The sequence below is a fragment of the Callorhinus ursinus genome, unplaced genomic scaffold, assembly GCF_003265705.2.
Source record: "Callorhinus ursinus isolate GAN/ISIS: 27379988/994484 unplaced genomic scaffold, GSC_fseal_2.0 scaffold38, whole genome shotgun sequence".
In the NCBI taxonomy this organism is placed as follows: Eukaryota; Metazoa; Chordata; class Mammalia; order Carnivora; family Otariidae; genus Callorhinus; species Callorhinus ursinus.
In genome coordinates this window covers 8,132,949-8,156,554 of record NW_027397100.1, presented here as the reverse complement: position 1 = coordinate 8,156,554, position 23,606 = coordinate 8,132,949, and the positions used below count along the sequence as shown (strand labels likewise).

The 23,606-nt window shown below is 47.2% G+C and overlaps 1 long non-coding RNA gene and 3 other non-coding genes across 6 annotated transcripts; all 4 read right to left on the bottom strand.

Moving 5' to 3' along the window:
• Positions 1-7,621: 7,621 nt before the first annotated feature.
• Positions 7,622-19,685, bottom strand: LOC112827383 (uncharacterized). Of its 3 annotated transcripts, XR_003209207.2 has the most exons (8): positions 19,551-19,681; positions 15,520-15,835; positions 14,804-14,955; positions 13,582-13,652; positions 11,902-11,971; positions 9,959-10,223; positions 8,847-8,947; positions 7,622-8,740 (listed from the first exon to the last, which is right to left on the bottom strand). It is a non-coding gene; the product is annotated as an uncharacterized lncRNA (long non-coding RNA). The 3 variants fall into 3 exon arrangements; XR_012374699.1 differs by lacking the exon at positions 11,902-11,971 and having other exon boundaries at positions 19,551-19,685; XR_012374698.1 differs by lacking the exons at positions 15,520-15,835; positions 19,551-19,681 and adding an exon at positions 15,050-15,492.
• On the bottom strand, positions 10,956-11,090 carry LOC112827952 (small nucleolar RNA SNORA71). The gene has a single exon (XR_003209363.1). It is a non-coding gene; the product is annotated as a small nucleolar RNA SNORA71 (small nucleolar RNA).
• Positions 12,915-13,047, bottom strand: LOC112827951 (small nucleolar RNA SNORA71). The gene has a single exon (XR_003209362.1). It is a non-coding gene; the product is annotated as a small nucleolar RNA SNORA71 (small nucleolar RNA).
• Positions 14,140-14,273, bottom strand: LOC112827949 (small nucleolar RNA SNORA71). The gene has a single exon (XR_003209360.1). It is a non-coding gene; the product is annotated as a small nucleolar RNA SNORA71 (small nucleolar RNA).
• Positions 19,686-23,606: the final 3,921 nt, after the last annotated feature.

The window sequence follows — 23,606 nt, the reverse complement described above, 5'->3', positions numbered from 1 at the left end:
AAAGCTCCAAAGACACCTGGAGATTTTCTAATTGTCAAAGCTTTATTCATAAACCTGACTTTTTTCATTTAAAAAAAAAAAAAGCTGTCTGCCTTGACTGGGGAGAACGCTTTTGGTTACAGAGATGCCCCAACAGTTGTTGGGATATTGGCCAAAGACAGCATCTAAATGTAAAGCCTGGTTCCTTCAATACCCCCTACGAATATCAGATATGCATCTTATGCCACAAAACTAGGGTGGGAAAAGATCTCATTTCTTTATGTTGGCTAAATTAAGTATAATCTCCTCTGTGCCCTCATTTATTGAACTATTAGGAAATTCTTCCCCCATTGTTGCTGGATGTCCTTATTCCCTCAGAGACAAGTAAAAGTCCTAGGGTATTCCCTAGTCCCAAACATTGGGGAGCCCCACTGGTGTCCAGCCTAGTCTTCTGTGCTGATAAATTCCCTGTCCAGTGAGCCTGCACTTTCTGCTGAAGACAGGAAGTCCTGTCTTTCTAAGCCAGGCTTGGGCATTAAGTTTTGCGCCCAAGATCCTTTTCTCTGGCTCCTCCATCAGAAGTCTGTCACCATTTTCCTCTCTCACAGAGAAGGCAGCTTTGTGAGGGGTCTGGTCATTGCCTTGTGAAGAAGCTGCAACACGATGTTGGCGGGGATGCGGAGAAAGGGGAACCCTCCTACACTGTTGGTGGGAATGCAAGCTGGTGCAGCCACTCTGGAAAACAGTATGGGGGTTCCTCAGAAAGTTGAAAATAGAGCTACCCTACGATCCAGCAATTGCACTACTGGGTATTTACCCCAAAGAGACAAATGTAGGGATCCGAAGGGGTACGTGCACCCCAATGTTTATAGCAGCGATGTCCACAGTAGCCAAACTGTGGAAAGAGTGAAGATGTCCATCAACAGATGAATGGATAAAGAAGTGGTATATATACACAATGGAATATTATGCAGCCATCAAAAGGAATGAGATCTTGCCATTTGCAACGACGTGGATGGAACTGGAGGGTGTTATGCTGAGTGAAATAAGTCAATCAGAGAAAGACATGTATCATATGACCTCACTGATATGAGGAATTCTTAATCTTAGGAAACAAACTGAGGGATGCTGGAGTGGTGGGGGGTGGGAGGGAGGGGGTGGCAGGGTGATAGACATTGGGGAGGGTATGTGCTATGATGAGCACTGTGAATTGTGCAAGACTGTTGAATCACAGATCTGTACCTCTGAAACAAATAATGCAACATATGTTAAGAAAAAAGAAAAAGAAGAAGATAGCAGGAGGGGAAGAATGAAGGGGAGTAAGTCGGAGGGGGAGAAGAACCATGAGAGACAATGGACTCTGAAAAACAAACTGAGGGTTCTAGAGGGGAGGGGGGTGGGAGGATGGGTTAGCCTGGTGATGGGTATTGAGGAGGGCACGTTCTGCATGGAGCACTGGGTGTTATGCACAAACAATGAATCATGGAACACTACATCAAAAACTAATGATGTAATGTATGGTGATCAACATAACAGTAAAAAAATTTAAAAAAAAAGCTGCAACACATCCCACCCCCTTCCAAGATGATGGATGACTTTTCCGATCTGACTCCCTTGACTCTGACTTTCAACCCCAATCCTTCTGGGACAATTCGGCTAGAGTCCTCCTGGATGCCTGTAGGTCACCCATCTTCTTTCTCCACCTTCATTCCTGTGGGACATTTCTGAAGCTGGAAGAGCAGCTTGGCCCATCTCTGGGGCTCCCTTGTCTGATTAGTCCGGGAAAGCCTGTTCAGGTTTTCCCTACCTGGCCATCGGAATGCTTGGGTAGTTTTCAGCTGAAATCTGTGACCAAAAATAGACATTCATTTGTATTTTAAGAGCTCAGTATGTCACCCTGATGACTGGATGCCTCGGTTTGCTGGCATTTCTTCCTTTTTTTTTTTTTTAACATTTTATTTATTTATTTGACAGAGAGAGAGAGACAGCGAGAGAGGGAACACAAGCAGGGGGGGTGGGAGAGGGAAGCAGGCTTCCCGCCGAGCAGGAAGGGGCTTGATGTGGGGTTCGACCCCAGGACCCTGGGATCATGACCTGAGCCGAAGGCAGACGCTTAACAACAGCCACCCAGGCGCCCCTGGCATTTCTTCCTAAAGAACCCTGTCAGGTCTCATGAAAGCTCTGCCCCTGGCAGTGGTGGGCACAGCCTGTATTCAGGGGGTGTTAGTATTAGGGAGGCCTCCCAATGGTGGGTGCAGAGCTGCCTCCCTCATCTAGCTCTTATGAACAATAATGCTGACATTTTCATCTCTGTCTGCCTAGCTCCCGCTTCTCACTGGGTGTGTGACTCAGAGTAATTAAAGGGAGTGACAATATTATCAGCCTTAAAGGATAATGGGGAACAGACTTTCCAATCAGGTGGGGGATGCTTTCATGCCACAGCTCAAGCTGAGACCCTGTAGGGGTTTCGATCTTATAATCTTTATAGCAGTAGCAATCATAAAGACCATGTTTTAGCTAAAATTGTAATTTTTAGATCCTTAACTTTTGTAAAGCCTCAAATGTTAATTTGAGTTCGTGGATAAATATTTCTGGGTACTGGACACTTTTCTAAGTTTAAAAAGTTTTAAACTTTGGTCACTAAGCCTACTTGTAATTTAGTCCTTATTCATTTAAAATAGCTATAAATTAACCAGATGGGTGATGTATTTAAATATAAAAAGATAATATTAAATGTAAACTAATGGTGAAAAATAGCTAGATAGTTCTTGTTTTCCTGTCTTCTAGTTTTCTGGAGTCTAGAGAAAACAAAAGGTGTTACTTTGCTAATAATGGTGATTAACAAAAATAACTTAAGATGCTATTAGGCGTAATTACAGAGAGATGTAAGTATGTGTACAGATAACATGTAGTTTGTTTAAGGGAATTATTAGTTTATTATGACGGTAAATTCATTAGGATAGGTGCACTGTTGGATGTAATATGTTCATAAGGTTAATTATATTTTGAAAATAAGATTCATTTTTTAAAGTGTCTAATAAAAATAATAAAAAGGTTATACTGTAAATGTACAAATTTTAGTAACAATTTTTTGACTTGGGTTATACTACCTGCAGTGTTCAAGTTGGCTCAGTGAATTCATCCGTAAGAAAGTTTTTTATGTTTTTTTATTAAAAGATTTTATTTATTTATTCATGAGAGACAGAGAGAGGGAGAGAGAGGCAGAGGGAGAAGCAGGCTCCCAAGGAGCAGGGAGCCCGATGTGGGACTCGATCCCAGGACTCTGGGATCATGACCTGAGCCGAAGGCAGACGCTTAACCATCTGAGTCACCCAGGCACCCCGTAAGAAAGTTTTATAAATCCTTTACTGAGCACTGTCACATGGTTGGCACACACACAAAAATAAAATTAGAATTTAGGGGTTTTATGGTAAAATGATGTTACTTTGTGCCAGATACTTTTTTTTAATTCCAGTATAATTGATGTAGTGTTATATTAGTTTCAGGTGTACAATATATGGACTCAGCAATTCTGTATATGGCAAGATTTCAGTTTTTTGGGTTTTTTTAAGATTTTATTTATTTGACTCACAGAGAGAGAACACAAGCAGGGGGAGCGGCAGACAGAGGGAGAGGGAGAAGCAGGCTCCCCGCTGAGCAGGGAGCCCAATGTGGGACTCGATCCCAGGACCCTGGAATCATGACCTGAGCCGAAGGCAGACGCTTAACCGACTGAGCCACCCAGGTGTCCCAAGATTTCAGTTTTTTATGGCTGAGTACAATTCCATTGTGTGTGTGTGTACATATATACACCACATCTTCTTTATCCATTCATCTGTCAATGGACACTTGGGTTGCTTCCATATCTTGGCTATTATAAGTAATGCTACAGTAAACATAGGGGTGCCTGTATCTTTTCAAATTACTGTTTTCATTTTATTTGGGTAAATATCCTGTAGTGGAATTACTGGATCATGTGGTAGTTCTCTTTTTAACTTTTTTTGAAACATCCATACTGCTTTCCACAGTGGTTGTACCAATTTACATTCCCAGGAACAGTGCACAGGGGTTTCTTTTTCTTCATGTCTATGAAACTTCCTTTTGAATACTAGTCGTTCTGACTCATATGAGGTGATATCTCATTGTGGCTTTGATTTGCAGTTCCCTGATGATGAGTGATGTTGAGCATTTTTTGTCTCTGCTGGCCATCTGTATGTTATGTCTGGTATACTCTCAATTCATCTTAACAAAAGTTCCTTATTTCTAAAAAAAAAAAAAAAGTTAAGTTTCTAATAGCTATCTACTTTTTGTTGTGGTTTTCAAAATACTGTCTTGCAGTAACTTTTTCTTACGTTTGAAAAGTGTGATGTGTCCATATTTTGTCCTCTGACAATTCTTGCCCAAATTCAGAATAAAATGGCTAAAATGTCTTTTAGTCCTAAACTACCTTTGAGTTTCCTTGAATGGCCACCAGGTTACACAAAGATTTGCCCCATCACCTTAGAAAGGATAAAAGCTATTAGGTTTTAGTCTTCTCTATGTTCTAATCAACTCAAAACTTGTGAGAGCCCTTTATCAAATTTAGGATAAAAAAACCACAAAACTGACAAAAGAAGTTCCATCTTCCTGAGTTAATTATGTATTGACTATATTAATATAAAAAAATTTGAATTTTATACTTTTCAGATTAAAAGAAACATACTACTGTCCAAGCAAAGACTGGTACAAGAACTGTCTATGGAGTGATTTTAAGCGTTCAACATCCTTGTCTATCAGTGACAATCACAGTACTTTAGGATTTAAGCCTACAGCTACTAGTTGATCAACGTCTTCACAGTTCATATGTTCTTAGTCCAAGGTAATCCTTCACTACATCCTCAGAAATTGTTATTCCTCAAAAGAGGCTTTCACTCTCTTCCACTCTGATTGCTACATTTGTTGGAGCTATTCAGTCTTCCCACCTTAGTAGAGGTAAGTAAATGTCTGTGATCTTCAACATTGGTGGGAAAATTTTAAAAGCCTCACCAATGTTTCTCATGCCATGACTTGTCTACAGCTGAATTCTGACAAAATTGTAGACAGTCTGAAGCCAAAGCCTCATGGAGCCCGCACACCCCTCCAAATAGACTGTACTCAATTGTCCCCAATGAGATATGTTTGGATTGTTACATATTCATTCATTCAAGGACAGATCCAAGATTTCTTGTGAGAAAATCACAGCTTTGATAGTGACCAAAAGTTCATGTTGCAACACTGTTGGACTCTGTTGAACTGTCCCCTGCGGTCTTTATCAGACTATTAAAGTTTTCCATCACTCCTTAAGGCAATTTTGTTTTCTAGAAATATTTATCAAAGTAAAAACTTTTAGACAAAAAGTAATCTATCTTATTCCCTAACTTTGGCTTGTTTCTGCTTTCATTCTCATTACTTCTATTTTCTCTTTACTTATTAAATTTGTCTTCTTCCTATTTTAAGCACGAGGCATAAATTTCTTAGGAATTACTTGAGCTACATCCCACGAACTTCGGTATGAAGAAACTTTTATCATTCAGTTGTTAATATTTCTAATTCCCCTTATGGTATCATCTTTGATGAGGTATTTTAGAATGTTTTAAATTTCCCAGAGGGATTTTTTTCAAACCTGTTTTTGTCTGTTATTGCCTACATATTGTAGTACAAAGGTAGTCTGTATGACTCTGATTCTTCTGTATTTGCTACTTGTTTTATAACCCAGAACATGAATAGCATTTATATATATTCTTTATATGCTTGAGAAAAGCATATATCCTCTAGTTTGGAGATGTTTCTAAATGTTTATTAATTATATTATATATAAATCTTTTGTTGTAAAACAGAACTATTTTTGCTTCCCCACAAACTTCAGCATTAGAGGCTACACCCTGAAAGCCCCCAAGACCAAAGAGAAATATGAGCAACTTGGTACGATGCAGAGGAACCTTCAATAAATAGTAATAACTATCAATTACTGAACATTCTGAAGGGACACATTACACAGACTTTTTCATACAACAGTCTGTTTAATCCCTACCTCACCATATTCCTGTACAGCTGTGGTTCTCGTTTTATAAGAAACCAAGGTCGGGTAGTACAAACTTGCCTCATGTCACCCAAGAGGGTTAGAACCCAGGTCTGTGGGACTCCAAAGCCAGTGATCCACATCCCGGCAGATTGCTGCCCCAGGTTTATCCACAAACACTCAGAACTACCCTGATCAGCAGGGACATGGCACCAATCCTCTTTGGACTGAAGTAATGGCTTTTCTGTAAAGGTGTCCGGCAACACTCTTCAATCATGTTATTCAACTTGAACTCCTAACCTTCTAGACCAGTGCTGTCTGACGTCAAACAAAATTCAACCAGGTAAATCTGAAGATCTAGTTGGCTTTATTAAACAATTCATGAATCAGGCAGCATCCCATCCAAAAAGCAGAGGGGAGCTCCAAGAGATTGAACAGAAAGGTTTCTAGGGAAGGGAGGTGGGACAAGAAAGTTATTTGCAAAAGAAAATTGTTCCAGGCAAGGCTTTCCCTTAGGGGAAAAAGGAGGGGGGTCTAATCAGGTAGATTACTCCATCCTCCTTTGGGGATGGAGAGGGCCCCTGTGGTAGACTCCTTGGCACCCATCAGAGAACTTGTGACTGACCAGGAAAGACTACATTTCTGGGGGAAGTTGAAACTGCAATTAGATTAGGTATTATGCCTGGGTTTGGGGACTTGGCCTAAGTAATACCACTTTGGGGCCCGTGGGTTTTCAACACCACACTTCTTGTGATAGAAAGAGTCTTCGATACCTGCACTACCCAACATGACAGCCACTTGTGGCTACCAAGCACTTGAAATACAACTTGTGCAAGTGAAGATGTGAACTTTACATTACCATAATGGACTGTAGTTCTAAATAAGCTGAGGCCTCCTGTTTTGTTTGGAGCAGTATCCCCAACACCTACAGCAGTGCCCAACATAAATGCGTGTTCCATAGACATTCAGCATATAAACATTATTATCTAGACATTTCAGGAATACCTAAGTCCACAAACTATGCTATTTCCCATTATACCCCTACTTCTAAGCACATGGTACCTGGCTCATAAATAAATGCTTTTTCTTTTTAATGGACGGACCTTCACTCTGACCAGCTCTCCATACTTCTAGCTTTCAATTCTGCTATGGAAATCTCCCACTCCCTGCTCCACCAGGCCCTCCAGGAAGCTTGTACATCTCCCAGCAAGGATCACAGCTCCATGACCTAAAGCCTGGTTCCTAGGTCACGTTGGTTGGAATGCTCTTCTCAGATTTCCTCAGGCCCGCAACACTTGACATGGCTCATGCTTCCCATGCCGCATGTGAGGCAGGCATTACCTGGTGCCCGGTGGGACACGCCAAGTGTCTCCATGCACACTTTTTAAGTACTGGCCCACATTCTGCTGTTCCTCCACGGCAGCACACATTCCCAACCAGTCACAGCTTTCTCAAGTGGACCCAGATCCTTCCCTTGGCGTTTTTTCATGCAGCCACAACCAGCTGACTAAAGGGTGCTAAAAAAAAGTCAAGACAGTCCGCAGGGAAGACCAAAAAAAAAAAAAAAAAAGACTTCTGACTTCTGGATGCCTGTGTCAGGGAAGAACACCTGCCTGCCCCTGAAAAGGAGCCCATCAAGGTGTCAAATTCATCAAGGCAAGTTCAAGTGCAGAAATTGGACAATTAACTCCAGCCTTTCATCATGGCCTTTGGGACCTATTTCCTCACAGAGACCCATCCATCTATAATATGGGAATTAAAAAGTTCACACATGCACATCCTTAGACCATAATCACATTACTGCTATTATTGACTTACCACAATTACCTCCAAAAGCCTGACCTTGAGGATAGCCACAAGTTCCACCAACAGTGGCTGCTCCACCTTCACCCTGCTCCCTCCCGCCTTTACTCAGTAACCTGTCCTCTCAGGCTGACATCATGTATTTGACTCCCGAGGTTAAGATGACCAACTCCTTCCAGTTTGCCCAGGACTTTTCTGGATTTAACAATCAAGTCCCATGTCCTGGGAAACCCCTCAATCCCAGGCAAACCAGGTCGGTTGACCACAAAAGCAGGCATTTACTCATGAGCCAGGAGCCAGAACTCGGGCCAACCCAGCTTCCTCATGGACATCGGTGCCTGCCTCACTCCAGCCCACTGTCACCAGCCACCCTTCAAAGCCCTGGCCTGACTATTCCTCGAACCTTCCATTCTTTCACGGGCCCTGAATCTGAGCCAGCTACTGTCTCAGTCCTAATGCAACTACAGCCTGTGTGCCGAGCCCCAGGAGCATGACAGGAGAGGCTCAGGGGGTGAAAACAAGACTGGCCTGTGATCCACTTCTCCACGTGGCACATGGCTTGTTATGGACTTAAAAGTCAGGCACAGCGAGTCTGTAAGGTTTATTGAATGGTGGGCAGAGAGTAAAGTGATGAGCAGCTGCAATACAAGAGAAAAAGTCTTGGTCATTAAGATCATTCCAGGCATAGCAGAGGGACACGGGGCTGGCCTTCCCTGTCCATGGCTTCTCAGGGCACTGTTGTCAAGACTCAGCCAGCTGACGTGGACCCCAGCCCCAGCGCTTTCCCTCTGATCCCCTACGTGGAGTGAAGAGTTGATCCATGATGCTCTGTGTCACAGCAGGAGGTGCTCTGGGGATGCCTTCTGCAGGGACTCCCTCACCATCCTCTGTTCCTCTGCTGTCCACTAACACCAAGAGAATCTAAAAAAGAAAGGACAGGTGAGACCAATGGTCTGGAGTTCCCACCCAGAGATACAAACCAGCTTACCCGCTGCCCATGGGTCCCCAATGCTTGGCAGTAACTCACCTTGGGGAGACATATCAGCAAACCCAGATCCCAAGTCATCCCGAGGGTCCCTGACTCATGGCCTTGGGACTTACTTCAACAGCTCCTGATCTAAGGCTGACCTACGAGGGAGAAGCCGCATACAAGCATTCAGTCTCCGTTGCCTCCTCCCCCCGTGACATCACTGAGAGGGTCCCCATCAACTGGGCCTAAGTGCCCAGTTTATGCATGCCATAGTATATTATCACCAGAATAAAAAAGAATAAAGGAAAAACATCTTAAAAGTCGTTTTTATAATAAATCGTTTTCTTTCAAGCAGTTCATGATCAGGGCAACTGACTACATACAGCAATCCACGGGAAGACAGCTCACCGCTCAGTTGGGGGCTTGACCCTGAGGTCCCACTGCATCTTGAACAAAGGGATGGACCACCATCCTCAGCAGCTTTCCCCAACATTGTCATGCCTTGTCTGCCCAGCCTGTCACAAGGCCCCAGCACCTGCCATCCTGTTCTGCAAAGACCCACTTAACATGACCCAGCCAAGAAAGGCGAATGCAAGATAAACTTCCAATGAGACTTGTTCTGGTTAGGTGCCCAGACCTGTGAAAATCAGCACTGCCAGACCCACTTGAAGGAGAAATGAGAAAACATCATGAATGCTTGAGGATACCATGCAAGAGAACCCCAACTCAATCCCTAGGACTCTACACTCAGAGGTTCGAATTACCAGATCTGGAGTGGGGCATGGGGTGATTTTTTTCAGAATGTTCACCATTGTCCCTTAAATCCCCCGGGCTGGCTGAGGAGTCTGACCAGAAACTAGGCTGTGGGACAGGACAGGCCCCTGATGCAAAGGGGGCGGAGAGCAGGTGTGAAAGACAAGGGGACTCTGGGTTCTTCGACAGCTCCTGGGCACCAGGTGGTTCACATATGTTATTCTCACTACCGCCACCTCATCGCTGAGATGGGAGCAAAACCACCTGGCACAACAGGATCCCATCTGCAAACACGAGACCCAAATGTAAAGGGAAGAGATCTTGGGAACTAGAAAGGAGCCCTCGATCAAAAGTGGGGGGGGGGGTCAAAGGGATGGACACCTTGACCTCACCTCCAACCTCACCGCCCTTGTTACCTGGGAGCCAAGACATTCCTCTCAGGGGCACCAAGCTGTCTCTCTCAGGAGCACCAGGCTGATTTCTCAGGGGCACCAGCAGGCTGTCTGAGTCCAGAGAGTGAAGACACCACTGCGGGGTTTCTGCTTCCGGAACTCATCGGCAGGTGCACAGCACAGAAGGCAGCCAGTCAGCCTGCTGCAGATGGATGACCGCACCGAGCGCCCAGTCAGCAACAATACCCTCACAGACGTGAGCCAGAAAGCAGGCTGGGAAGTCTGCCACCTGTAGTCCATAAATACAGACCTCAGAGATCCACAGGCCTGAGAAATTCTTCTTCAGCCAACCCCCGGGGTCACCCGTTTCAAAAGAACCCACAAAGCACAGAAGTCAGCAGAAGGGGAGCTACAGACAGGGTGGTCAGTCAACACGCTCTCCTCCCACCAGTGACTGATGAGAACCACCCCAGCTTCTGGCAGACCATGACGAATGAGAACTTCTTTATCGACTCACAATAGACAGAACCCCCCCATGCCCCTATAGCAGGCCCCATCTGTACTTTCTTTCTACATTTATTTAACATCACAGCTCCTGGAGAAGCAACCCACGCTGTGCTCAAGAAAGGGTAAAGGAGCAAAGACAACACACACGTGAGCAATGGAACCGCATGCTGTCCTGACTGATTGCTCTTCTGGGCTAGCCTCCACTCCCGTAAGTACTGATGCGCTCTTCCGGGCTAGCCCCCACTCCCGTAAGTACTGATGCGCTCTTCCGGGCTAGCTTCCACTCCCATAAGTTCATAAAGTCGAACCCAGGATTTGCGATGCTCACGTGTGCCCTCCAGCGCTATTATGAACTTAGTCTGGGGTGAGGGCCACATAGAAATGTATAGACTGATTTCTGACAAGAGGATCTGTAACATGAGAACAGAATGAGCCCCCAGAGGTCAGGGGGCTAGCCCAGTCACTGCATCCCACAAGGCCCAAGCTCTGAAGGGAACGGCAGAAAGAAAGCTAGTGCAGGAAAGTTCCAGGGCTTGGAAGGGGATGGCTGGCTGGACCCTTCAAACACAGAACTTTTTTCAGTGATTCCTCTCCCTACACTATCAATGACCAGGGCAAAGACAGCAGGCAGTCACTTTTGGGTGCAGGAGCAGAAAAGTGCAGAAAGAGCCAGGAAGGATGGGAGGCTGGTGTCAGGGGCTTGAGTGAGGGAGAGCAGCCCAGCCAAACACAGAGCCCCAGCAGCTTCTGTTGTACCCTGCAGAGACCCTGCAACACCTCCCTGCCCCAGAAGAGTCAAGATGCTTCCAGCATAAAAAATTGGAAATGCTGGTGTGCCTGAGTGGCACAGATGGTTAAGCGACCGATTCTTGGGTTTCAGCTCAGGTCGTGACCTCATGGGTTGTGGGACTGTGCCCTGCGTTGGGTTCTACGCTGAGTGCAGTCTGTTGGAGTTTCTCTCTCCCTCTTCCTCTGCTCCTCCCCGCCACTCTCTCTCTGAAATAAATAAATCTTTAAAAAAAAAAAATCGGAAATGCTTTTGGGTTAGAAAAGATCAGGATCCTATGGTTACAACACCACCATGAGAAATTTTCTAAAACCCTTCACGGCTACCCCAGCTATGTTTTTCAGATGAAGTAGAGATTAAGAATAGGTCACAAAGGTAGATAAGTTTGGAGGCCGGACCAGGGTCTCTGGTGCCTAAACCTACATGCTTTCCCTCAGGGCATGCTGCTGACACTAGGAAGGGAGCTGCCCCAAGGAGCCCTTCACCTACCTGAGCAGCTTTCTAGAGGCCCGTCCCCTCTCGGTACGTGAGGCATTGCCCACAGCAAGGACTCAACTGCGAGCTCACAGGATGCCTACTGTCATCTTACTTCCTCATCCAAACCCCAGGGTACATGTATGTGACTTGACAGATGCACAAAACAAACTTCCAGAGAGAGGTCTGAGTACCTTACCTCGGGCCCCACAGCCTACCGCAGGCTGGTAAAATGACACCTCCCATGGAGCCTCTGCACACAGACCCACCTGCAAGACACAACGCACGAGTGAGCACTCACAGCAGGCCCTCGTGGGCACAGTGGCCGGCAAATAACAGCAACCACAAACGTGGCCTGTTGCTACTAGTATCCACTAGTACCACACGACTATCTTAAGGACAAGAACAACTTAACTCTAGAAAGGGGTCTGAGGATCACCTGTCACAGGAGTAACGTCAGTGCTAACCTATGGGCCAGAGATCAATCTGCTGCTAAGCAGTCTATGTCAAAAGGTTGTTGAGGCCAGGTTTTGGGGAGCGTGCCATACTGACTGGCAGTGATGAGCATAGAACAGGAGGGGTAACAGGTAGTGGGAGGGACCCATTTCCTCCACCTAGTGTGTAAGGGCAGCTTATGTATGTATCAACTAGGATGTGTGCTGCCCAGCTGGATCACCACTCCATTCCCTGCCCTTCAATCTAAGGACTGAGGAACATCACCCCCTGTGGACCACGGGCCCAGCCCATGACCAGGACGAGAGAGAACCAACACTTCCGGGGAGAGGAGGATGCCTCAGCCTTGAGCAGGCTGGCTGGCTCAAGGGCACTGTCTTCCCACTGACACGCCACAATGGGATGAGCCCACTGCCTCACCACGTGGCACCTTGTCTCCTACATCTTGTTTTATCCAAGAGCTACATGTCATGCAGCAAGACAGAGGCACTGCCTCAACATCACAGCAAAGGGGGCATGACAAGCAAATCACCAATGTCCAGTATGACCGGGGCTGAGGGTGTGGGAAGAGGTACGATGGGGAGGCAGAGAAAGCTTCCTGGGGGAGCCCTGGGAGAAGAGGGACCCCTATCATGGCTCTACCACTGGCCCATGAACAGAAACACCCTGAGGTGTTACCCTGCTCAGCGAAAAAGGCACTGAGTGAGCCACAAAGCGCCAGATATGAGGAAGTAACACCAATTAGTGGGAAGAAAGATGTGTTTGAAAGCTCCAGAGTTTGGAAGGGACAGGATGGGCCCTTCTAACACGGGGAAGCGCTTTCAGCAACTCTTCTCCCTGCACTATCAATGACCAGGCCACGGGCAGCCCATGATCACTTTCGAATGCAGGTGCAGAAAAGGGCGGCGAGTGGGCTGAGGAGAAGGGAAGCCTTGTTGGGCAGCAGCCTGGGAACTGGCCTGACCCTGGAGCCTTGGCACACAGGCCCGTGACCAGACTGACAACCCGAGATCACAGAAGCTGCCCCTCACTTGCACGGACGATTTACCACTCCCACCCAAGAGATGAAGTGAAGACTAATGGTGCAGAAATACTGAGGATTCGTGGTTCTGGAAGATGGGGTGTGAGTGGTCATACAATGAGCACTCAGCTGGGCACCGGACATGAATCTCGGTTTGCCTCTGAAATGCAGCCGTCTGACCATCCCGATACTGCCACTTTCCACGTCACAGGAGCCTTCATCAGGGGCTCTCAGGAGCAGAAGAGGGCCCAGGCCTGTGCCCACTGGCTCGAGGGGACACAGACAGCCGGGAACACTGGGAAGCAGCCTTCACCTGCACTCATTCCCACACCTCATCACCTGAACGCATCCAGCCTCAGCCCACACAGACTTAAGCTCTCGAGAACCAGGCAGGACACCACTTACCTGGGACCTCCCGATCAAGTTCTCCCTGAGGTCGCCTCTCACATCTGTGGAACAGCAGTCACAAGACACTCCTGCAGGGGACAAGAAGCACTTGGCACTGCTTTACGTGTCCAGGAAACCGCTATGCTCACCAACAGGAAAACACTGGGGGAATCTGGGTCTTGGGCGGTGAATGCACTGAAAGCCTGCCTCCCTCCATCTACCTCATGCTCTGTCACCTAAGGCTGTCCCATTCTGGAACCCCTGAACATAAAGAAAGCCTTATAACTTTTCCTTTGCTTGCATTACCAATGACCAGGACATGGGCAGCCTGTAACCCCCTCAAACACAGGGGCAGAAAGGGACACAGAGCTGCTGACATTAGAGACCAGTGTCAGAAGAACACAGCTGTGGCTGCACAACCAACTCAGACATGCAATGAGGCAGGACCCACCCTCGTGCTCCCTGTGAGGCTTTTTAAAGCCTCACAAAAACAGAAACCATCCTGAGCCAGGCACGGAGAGCACGCAAGAAACACAGGTGCCCAGAGGCATCTAAAAGATGGTGAGGAGAAGGAAGTGTGGGAAAGCTCCAGAGTTTGGAAGGGACAGGAAGGGACCCTCCAAACACGGGGAAGTGCTTTCAGCAACTCCTCTCCCTGCACTATCAATGACCAGGACACAGACAGACCATGATCACTTTCGAATGCAGGTGCAGAAAAGGCAGAAGGTGAGCCTGGAAGAAAAGCCCCTATTAGCCCCCAGCTGCCCCGCCAAGCCCAGGACCATCATCACTTCTTGTAAAGATTCCACCTCCCATCACCAAAGGGAAGACTAACTCCTGGCAAAAACACCAACATCGTTTATTCACCCCACACATACAGCCTGAGTACCTACTACGTGTCAGGCACCCTGGGCTCAAAAACAAAGGACACACACGAGACCCCTGTCCTCCCAGAGCTCTGGCAGTTTCCCCACTTAAAAGTGAAGCTTAGGACAAGGAAGGAACTGAGCCAAGGTTATGCGGCTGGCCAGGGGTGGGCTGAACCAGGATCTGAACCCAGACCTCTCTGACCCCAAACCCACCCCACCTACCACACCACACCCCCTTCTGCACAAGGGCTTTGCAAGAAGGGTCTCAGAACCTGAGCTCCAGGACCACCCTCTCCCCTCCCCCCTCACCGCGCTGTGGCAGGAAGGCAAGGAGCTCTCTGGTCAAGGTGCTCACGCGCAGCAGCACTTACCCAGCAGGCCTCACCCCTGCACACAAGGGCGGCATCAGGAGCTGCGGATCAGGGTCCTGCAGGGCAGAAAGGGGTGCTGCCTGCGGCACCGCCCGCAAAGCCGTCCAAAGGACAGTCTCCATCTGCTCCCAAGAGAGCAGAGCCCGCACGGCCTGGGCACGGGAGAGAACCGGGAAGGGGCTTTAGTGCCAAGCAGGGAGGCAGGAATCACACGCTGCCCCTCCGCGGCCCCGCGAGCGCCCCCACCTGAAAGCTCAGACAACCGCTCTGCACAACCCGGGCTTTCACACTCCGTTAAAGACAGGTGACGCCAAAACGGGTTCACACTCCTCAGGTCACTCCGTAGGCAACCGATGAACGGCTCTGGGGGACTCAAGGCCCGGAGCCGGGGGTGGGTGAGTGCGTGAAAACCGCGGGGTCCGGGGCGCCCCTCGGGCCCGGGAACACAAGCGGCTGCGCGGCCCGCGCGTCGCCGGACCCGCTGCTGGTCGTTAGCGCGACCGGAGTCTTCCCCGCGGGCGGGCTGAGGGCGGGGGATCGGACCCGCCTCCCGAGAGATCCGCACCCGGCGGAGGGGCCGGACACGGAGCCAGGAGCCGGGCCCGGAATCCGGGCTGACCTCCGCCGGCTCTCCCCGTCCTCCTCCGGGCCTCAGTTTCTCCTTAAGGTGTTGGGGCCGCAGACCACGCGCCCAGCGATCCCCGCAGTGGACTCACCCCGGGCACCGCGACTACGACGCAGGACAGCGGCGCTGACAGAGCCGACAGCGCGGGAAGGTGCGGATGTCTGGAGATTGCGGGAGTTGGACCCGGGCAGCGTGGCACGGCGCTGGATGGGGCCGGCGGCAGCAGCGACAACAACAGGAAACGCCTCACCCGCCCAGCGCCAGCGGAAATGCAGCTGGAGCCCAGGCTATGGCCTAGAGCGGCGTTTCGCGGGGCGGATCCCGTGCAACCGATCCTGTCGCGCCCCCTGGTGGCGCGGAGCTCAAATTCCGACTCCGCAGGGCTTGAGATCTTTTCCTAGAGCAGCCTGGAATTTTGGAAATACATTCCCTCACTTATTTTGCTTTTCTCTTTATTCTGTTTTTGCCACTGGTTTGTCATTAATTTACAGGAATGGTTACTCTTGCACGTGAGGAGCTGTTATTAGCAAGAGCTCATGCTGATTGCAGGTTGTCTGGACAAGAGGGTTCTTGCCTGCTTGACCACTGCATTCACAGTACCTAGTTTAGTGGCTGGCACAATTGAACAAATGAAAGAATTCTGACCATATATTTGGACATCGCCAGTTAAAATATTGTTCTAATGACCTGAAAGTGGAACGTGAGAGTGACAAGGAGATAAACCTAGAGAGGGGGGCAGGTGCTTTGCTAAACTCAGTCCCAAAAATGAGTCCTTGAAGCAGGAAGGACTTGATCAGATTTGCAGAGCGGTAAAGACGACAGATAGAAGCCTCGTGCTCCCGACAGGACACTGCAGACACGCTTGAGAAGAGGCTCGTGGTTCCCAAACCTCACAGGCACAAACACTGCCTGCACCCTGGGTCATGTGTATCCCTTAAACCTAAGGCAACCCTGCCACTAACTCAGCCCACATTCGGAAGTATAAACAGCCCACTCTTGTGCCCGAGGAGGGGGTCCCCCCAGTCAGATTCCTGGAACTGACTAGGTCAGCACAGAGTGGATATCCAGGCCTGACCAATGCAACCGAGGTGAGCACACTCTATATTGTGTACCTGGGAGAAGACTGTGGGAACGTTGGGGAATTCTGTGATAGGTAGGGACCATGGATGCTGTAGCTCTGAGGACACTGGACCAAAGGGTCAGGGGCGCACACTTGAGCACACCTGTTCTTGCCTGCCTCCTGTTCTCGCTCTTATGCTCTGTGTGACCTTGACTAAATGACCCAACTCCTCAGCCCAGCTTGAGTTTTCCTTTTCTGAAAAATGGACAAAATCATAGCTTTCTCCTCAGAGCATTGCTTCGAGAATTATGCGAAATGATACATATCAAAAGCAAAGCACAGAGCAAATGGCCAAGCATGCAGTTGCTATACTCTAGTATTTCTGAGAAAGCCAAGGGTTTCTGTCACTGAAAGGACTCTGTAAGGCTGAGAGAATGTGCTATGTTGAGAAAGTCTAAGGCAGCACTGTCAGTAGAAATATAATGCTAGCCACATATGTAATTTAAAATGTTCTGGGGTCCCTGGGTGGCTCAGTTGGTTGAATGTCTGCCTTCAGTTCAAGTCATGATCCTAGAGTCCTGGGATCACCCCGCTTCAGGTTCCCTGCTCAGCAGGGAGTCTGCTTCTCCTTCTGCCCCTCCAGCCCCGCTCTCTCTCTCTGAAATAAATAAATTAAATCTTTAAAAATAAATAAATAAAAATAGAATGTTCTAAGAGCCACATTAAAAAGGCACAAAAAAGGGTGAAATTAATTTTAATACTCTATTTTATTTAAGCCAATATAACCAAAATATTGTCATTTCAGCATTTTTTAATATCTTTAAATTATTAACGAGATATTTGCTATCTGTTTTCTCTAAGTCTTTAGGATCTGGCGCATGCTCAATACTGACATTTGGACCAGCGACATTCCCAGTGCTCCATTAGCCACCGTGGCCGCTGGCTGCTGTGTTCATCAGCACAGGTCTAAAGCCATCTGGCTTTGATCAGCTCTCGCAAGCCAGAGGAGAGAAGCAGCAAGCAGGAGGCTGAGAGCATGGCCCTTCCACAGCGCCCAGCACCCCATGAGCCTGGGACATCCTAGGAGGAGCAGGGCTTCCTGCACGGCTCAGGCTGGGGGCCTTATTGTCCCAAGCTGGAGTTTAAGGCAAGGGTACCCTAAGAAGATTTAAAAAAAGGGCAGTGCCGCTTTTCTGCCTGTGGACACCACCGAGCAAGCATCGTTAAAGTCTCCCCTCCCACCGCCATCATGTCTAAGTCAGAGTCTCCCGAAGAGCCTGAACAGCTGCGGAAGCTCTTCAACGGAGGTTTGAGCTTTGAAATAACCGATGAGAGTCTGAGGAGCCATTTGGAGCAATGGGGAACGCTTACGGACTGTGTGGTAATGAGAGATTCAAACACCAAGCACTCCAGAGGCTTTGGGTTTGTCACGTATGCCACTGTGGAGGAGGTGGATGCAGCCATGAATGCAAGGCCACACAAGGTGGATGGAAGAGTTGTGGAACCAGAGGGCTGTCTCAAGATCCTCAAAGACCTGGTGCCCACTTAACTGTGAAAAAGATTTTTGTTGGTGGCATTAAAGAAGACACTGAAGAACCTCACCTAAGAGATTATTTTGAACAGTATGGGAAAACTGAAGTGATCGAGATCATGGCTGACCGAGGCAGTGGCAAAAAGAGAGGTTTTGCTTTTGTAACATTTGATGACCATGACTCTGTAGACAAGATTGTCATTCAAAAATACCATACTGTGAATGGCCACAAGTGTGAAGTAAGGAAAGCCCTATCTAAGCAAGAGATGGCTAGTGCTTCATCCAGCCAAAGAGGTCGAAGTGGTTCTGGAAACTTTGGTGGTGGTCGTGGAGGTGGTTTTGGTGGGAATGACAACTTTGGTCGTGGAGGGAACTTCAGTGGTCGAGGTGGCTTTGGTGGCAGTCGAGGTGGTGGTGGATATGGTGGCAGTGGGGATGGCTATAACGGATTTGGTAATGATGGAAGCAACTCTGGAGGTGGCAGAAGCTATAATGATTTTGGCAATTACAACAACCAATCCTCAAATTTTTAGACCCATGAAAGGAGGAAATTTTGGAGGCAGAAACTCTGGCCCCTATGGTGTGGAGGCCAATACTTTGCCAAACCACGAAACCAAGGTGGCCATGGTGGTTCCAGCAGCAGCAGCAGCTACGGCAGCGGCAGAAGGTTTTAATCACTGCCAGGAAACAAAGCTTAGCAGGAGAGGAGAGCCAGAGAAGTGACAGGGAAGCTACAGGTTACAACAGATTTGTGAACTCGGCCAAGCACAGTGGTGGCAGGGCTGAGCTGCTACAGAGAAGACATGTTTTAGACAATACTCATGTGTATGGCCAAAAAACTCGAGGACTATATTTGTGACTAATTGTATAACAGGTTTAGTTTCTGTTCTGTGGAAAGTGTAAAGCATTCCAACAAAGAGTTTTAATGTAGATTTTTTTTTTGCACCCATGCTGTTGATTGCTAAATGTAATAATCTGATCATGACGTTGAATAAATGTCTTTTTAAAAAAAACATAAAATAAAAAATAAAAAAAGGGCAGTGCCACGATTCAATCCTAGATTATTCTCCTGCATCCCTTGCTCCCGTGATGCCAGGGAGGGGATCTGGGGCTGTTTATTTGTACATCCCCAATGCCTAGAAGAGGCTGGGCATCTAAGAGGTGTGGCTGATGCTTGTTAATCGTTAGTGTAACCGGATGTTAAAATGGACATTTCAGCAAGGCACCAAGGAGGCACCACGATATAGGCATGAACAGCTCAGCAACAACAAATTGCTGTTGTGGTAAGCAAATTGTGGCCCAATACTGGCAATTTGTGAAGGTTCCACCTGAAAAAATGGCAGCTCCCTTCCAAAGAAGGTGTTGAAGGGGATGCAGAATTTAGGAAAAAAACTGAACAATGCTCGTGACTCCGAATTCTCTAAGTTGAGGGTATTAGCAGTACAGTTAGATATTAAAAAGGGAGCGAATTATGAATTCTATTTCTTAAGACAGTCCCACACCCTGCCCCAAAGAGGGAGAACAGGAGTACCTGAGTATCAGGGGTTCCGGCAGAAACACGTGGGAGCTTGATATATGTTACCAGGAGTTAGAGAGCACAGGGGAGCCAGGCCTGACTCACTCCTCAGTCCAAGGTTCATCATTTTCTTCAGCAGGTGTAGCATCTGTGGTAGTGAGGCAGGTAGACTAGGGAAATGTTGGGTAGCGGCCGGAGGAAGAAAGACAAGGAACAGGGAGGGAACTGGCCTCACACCTGTTGAATAACGGGACGCTTGCGGCCATAAGAAGCCTGAGAAACCACCACGATGCGCAACCGCGGCACGCATGCGCAAAAGCCCCAGTTAGCCTGCAGTTGATGGAGCATGACCCCTCCACTGGGGGCGCTAGAGGACTCCTCCTCGTAGATGTTGTCCACCGCTCGTGCGCAAGAGAAAAATCAGACTGCGCCTGCGCAGAGTGACTGGTCTCGAGCATGCGTGATGATATATGGAGTGCTTGGAACTATTTCTAGAAACCTACAAAAATATTCCACCCCTTGATTATAGCTGCCTGTGAGAATCAGAATCCCAATTTAAGAAACATGGCAGAGGATCACAAGGGGAAGAGAGGAAAAAATGAAATAAGACAAAACTAGAGAGGGAGACAAATCATAAGAGACTCTTAATCTCAGGAAACAAACAGGGTTGCTGGAGTGGAGGGGGGATGGGAGGGATGGGGTCGCTGGGTGATGGACATTGGGGACTGTATGTGTCGTGGTGAGCACTGTGTATTGTGTAAGACTGATGAATCGCGGACCTGTACCCCTGAAACAAATAATACCTTATATGTTAATAATTTAAAAATTAATTAAAGAGAATCAGAATCCCACATCTATCCAGCACCACTCAGTTTCTAAGAGTGTGTACTTTTGCTTTGCAATAAAGCTTCTCTGCTATATTTTACTCTGATTATCCTTGAATTCTTTGTCGTGGCAAAGTCAAGAACCTGGCACCAGCTGGTGGTTGAGGGCTCAGGACCCAAGAACTCCCCCAGTCTCCGGTATCAGTAGGAATGTCCACGAGCTACCCAAGAGTTGCTGCCCAGGAGGGAGCCTGCTAGGGTGAGGGAATCCCCAGGAAGGGCCTGGCCTATTCATATCCCTAGGAGGACAAAGGATGGATTCTCCAAAACCCCTACAACAGAGGCCAAGAGAGAGACCTACATTAAATATGTGCCCAACCTGGAGAGAAGTCTCCCCTCCACCTTAATCTGTTCTGATCCTTGAGATACTGGGGGTAAGAGAGTGGGCAGAGTCTTCCTGGCAAAGAGAAGTACATTTGGATAAGGGAGAAGTCTCCTGTCCCCTCTCAGCTGATAGCAGCCCACGCTATGCTTGGCCCTGGATGCTGAGAGAAGTCTCACCTATAATTATTGAAATTTATATACTAGACTGGTCATTATCAAATGGAAACAGTGTTTGCAATTTTAGTGATTAAAGACTTATTACCTAAGAATGATCAGAAAGCTTTGAGGCCTTTAGAGACGATGGACTCTGAAAAACAAACTGAGGGTTCTAGATGGGAGGGGGGTGAGGGGATGGGTTAGCCTGGTGATGGGTATTAAAGAGGGCACATTCTGCGTGGAGCACTGGGTGTTATGCACAAACAATGAATCATGGAACACTACATCAAAAACTAATGATGTAATGTATGGTGATTAACATAACAATAAAAAATTATTTTAAAAAAAGAAAGAAAGAAAGAAAGCTTTGAGGCCTGCCTGGTATTTTTCTAAGGATAGGGGAAAAGATACTTCCATTTAGAAAGTCTAAAGTGGCAGGCAAAAAAATTCAATGATTACATACCAGGAGTCCTGCTTTCAACATACTGGTCACATTAATAAAAATTTGGGCTATAGCTGGGAGGCCAACATTCCACCATCCTGGAGTTTGTGACCTCACAGTGGCTGAGAGATCCCTGTGGTGTGGAGCCCCTTCCCCTGGGGAGATGGAACTGTGGCTTGCTGGACAGATTTTTCCAAGGAGGTGGTGCCCAGGGTCCAAGCTGAAAGTCCAGAACCAACCTTGTGCGGCCTGCAAGAGCTCCAGGCCCTGTCTCCGCATTAAGAATGGTCACCATGCTGGAAACCTTGCTATATCTGTTCATCATCCTCATCTGCTTCTTGCTGCTCGTCTGTTACTTTTTCTTTCGGAAGGAATAGGCTCCAGCTACTGCACAGTGGGACTGAGGCCTGATGGAAGCCAGAGCCAGTCTAGCCCCTCAGGGCCTCTCAAGCATGACAGACTCTTTCTAAGCTGCCCGTGGCCTGGGTCTTGGCCTGTTTTGGGGTCTCCAACAGCCCAGGGTCCCCACTGGACACTTCCCACCAGGGTCAGCTTCCACCTAGGTCTCTGTACCTCCTTCTCCCTAGGTCCCCTAGCTGGCTCCTCTGACCCTCACACCCTCTCTCATACTAGTTTTGCTTCTGGTTCATTTTTGTGCTGGGCTGTGGACCACTGGTTCTGGAGAGGGACTCAGCGTGGGCTCAGAGAAGGTATGAATGACTCAGGCCCCTGCCATGGGGACAGGCATGAGAAGCAGTGGCCCTCTCCCTCCAGAAACTAGCAAGGCTGGGCCCTCATGAACTAGAGTCCTAGCTAAAGACTGATAGCCTTAGCAGGGACACTGGACTTTCCTTCCATCCATGGTGGACAATCTTTGAAAACAACTGTCTTGACTACTCAATCTGGATGGTTGCAGCTAATTAACTTGGGCCTCCCTGAACAACAACCCTGGACCTTCCTTGCTAACTAAATTGCTGAGATATATGTGGCTCATTACTTAAACTTTCTTGGCTTAATTTTTTTGCTTGAATAGTTGGGCATTCCAGGATAATATTTGGCTTTGCCCCATTATCTTTTGCCATGGTAACCATCACATCAATTCTTCACTCTTAAGACCTTGGGTCTTCCTGGCCAACGGCATCGGACATACGTCCCTTCCCTCCACCCACCCCGCTATTTCTCTGGGACTTCCAGGATGAAAACAGAAGAATGCTTCTATGATTCCACCATTATGGATAATATTGGCAGATAGTTTACGTTATATATTCTACTTCTAGAATTCTAAGAATTTTTTAAAGTTATGAATGGATATTAATTTTTATCAAATGATGATGATGATTATGGTGATGATTCTAAAATTTATTAAACTGCCTTACTATTACCCAACACTTATTTTTTAAAAAGCACTTATGGTACTGAGTTTCATATCTTGTATTATTTGGCCTACTTTTAAGTTTTTTAATTGTGGTAAAATACGCATAACATGAAAGTTATCATCTTAACCATTTTTAAATATTCAGCTTAGTAGTGTTCAGTATATTCACACTGCTGTGCAACCAATCTCGGAATTTTTATCTTGCAAAACTGAAACTGTACCTTGAAACAATAATTCCCCATTCCTGGCTTCCCCAGGCCCTGACAGCCACCATTCTGCCTTCTGTCTCTGAATTTGACTACTCTAGGTGCCTCATATTAGTGGAATCATACAGTATTTGTCCTTTTGTGTCTGGCTTATTTCACTAAACATCATGTCCTCAAGGTTCCTCCATGCTGTGGCATATGTCAAAATTTCCTTCCTTCTTAAGGCTAAATAATATTCCATTGGGGTGTGTGTGTGTGTGTGTGTGTGTGTGTGTGTGTGTGTATCACATTTTTTTTTATCCATTCATCTGTTGTTGGATACTTGAGTTGCTTCCAACTTTGGCTATCATGAATAGTGCTGCTATGAACACAAGTAGACAAATATCCCTTTAAGATCACATTCCTAATTGTTTCAAGAATATACCCTTAAGTGGAATTGCTGGATCATATGGTAATTTTATTTTTCATTTTTTGGGGCAATTGCTATACTATACTATTTTCTATAGCAGCTGCACCAATTTGCATATTTTATCTATTTTAAAGTTTAAAAATTGAGTTTCAGAAAGATGAAGTCACTTGATAATACAGCTAGAATATGGTAGAGAAAAGTTTTAAGAATGTCTGTTGTATTAATTTCCTAAGGCTGCCATAACAAAGTACCACAAACTGGGAGGTTTACAATGG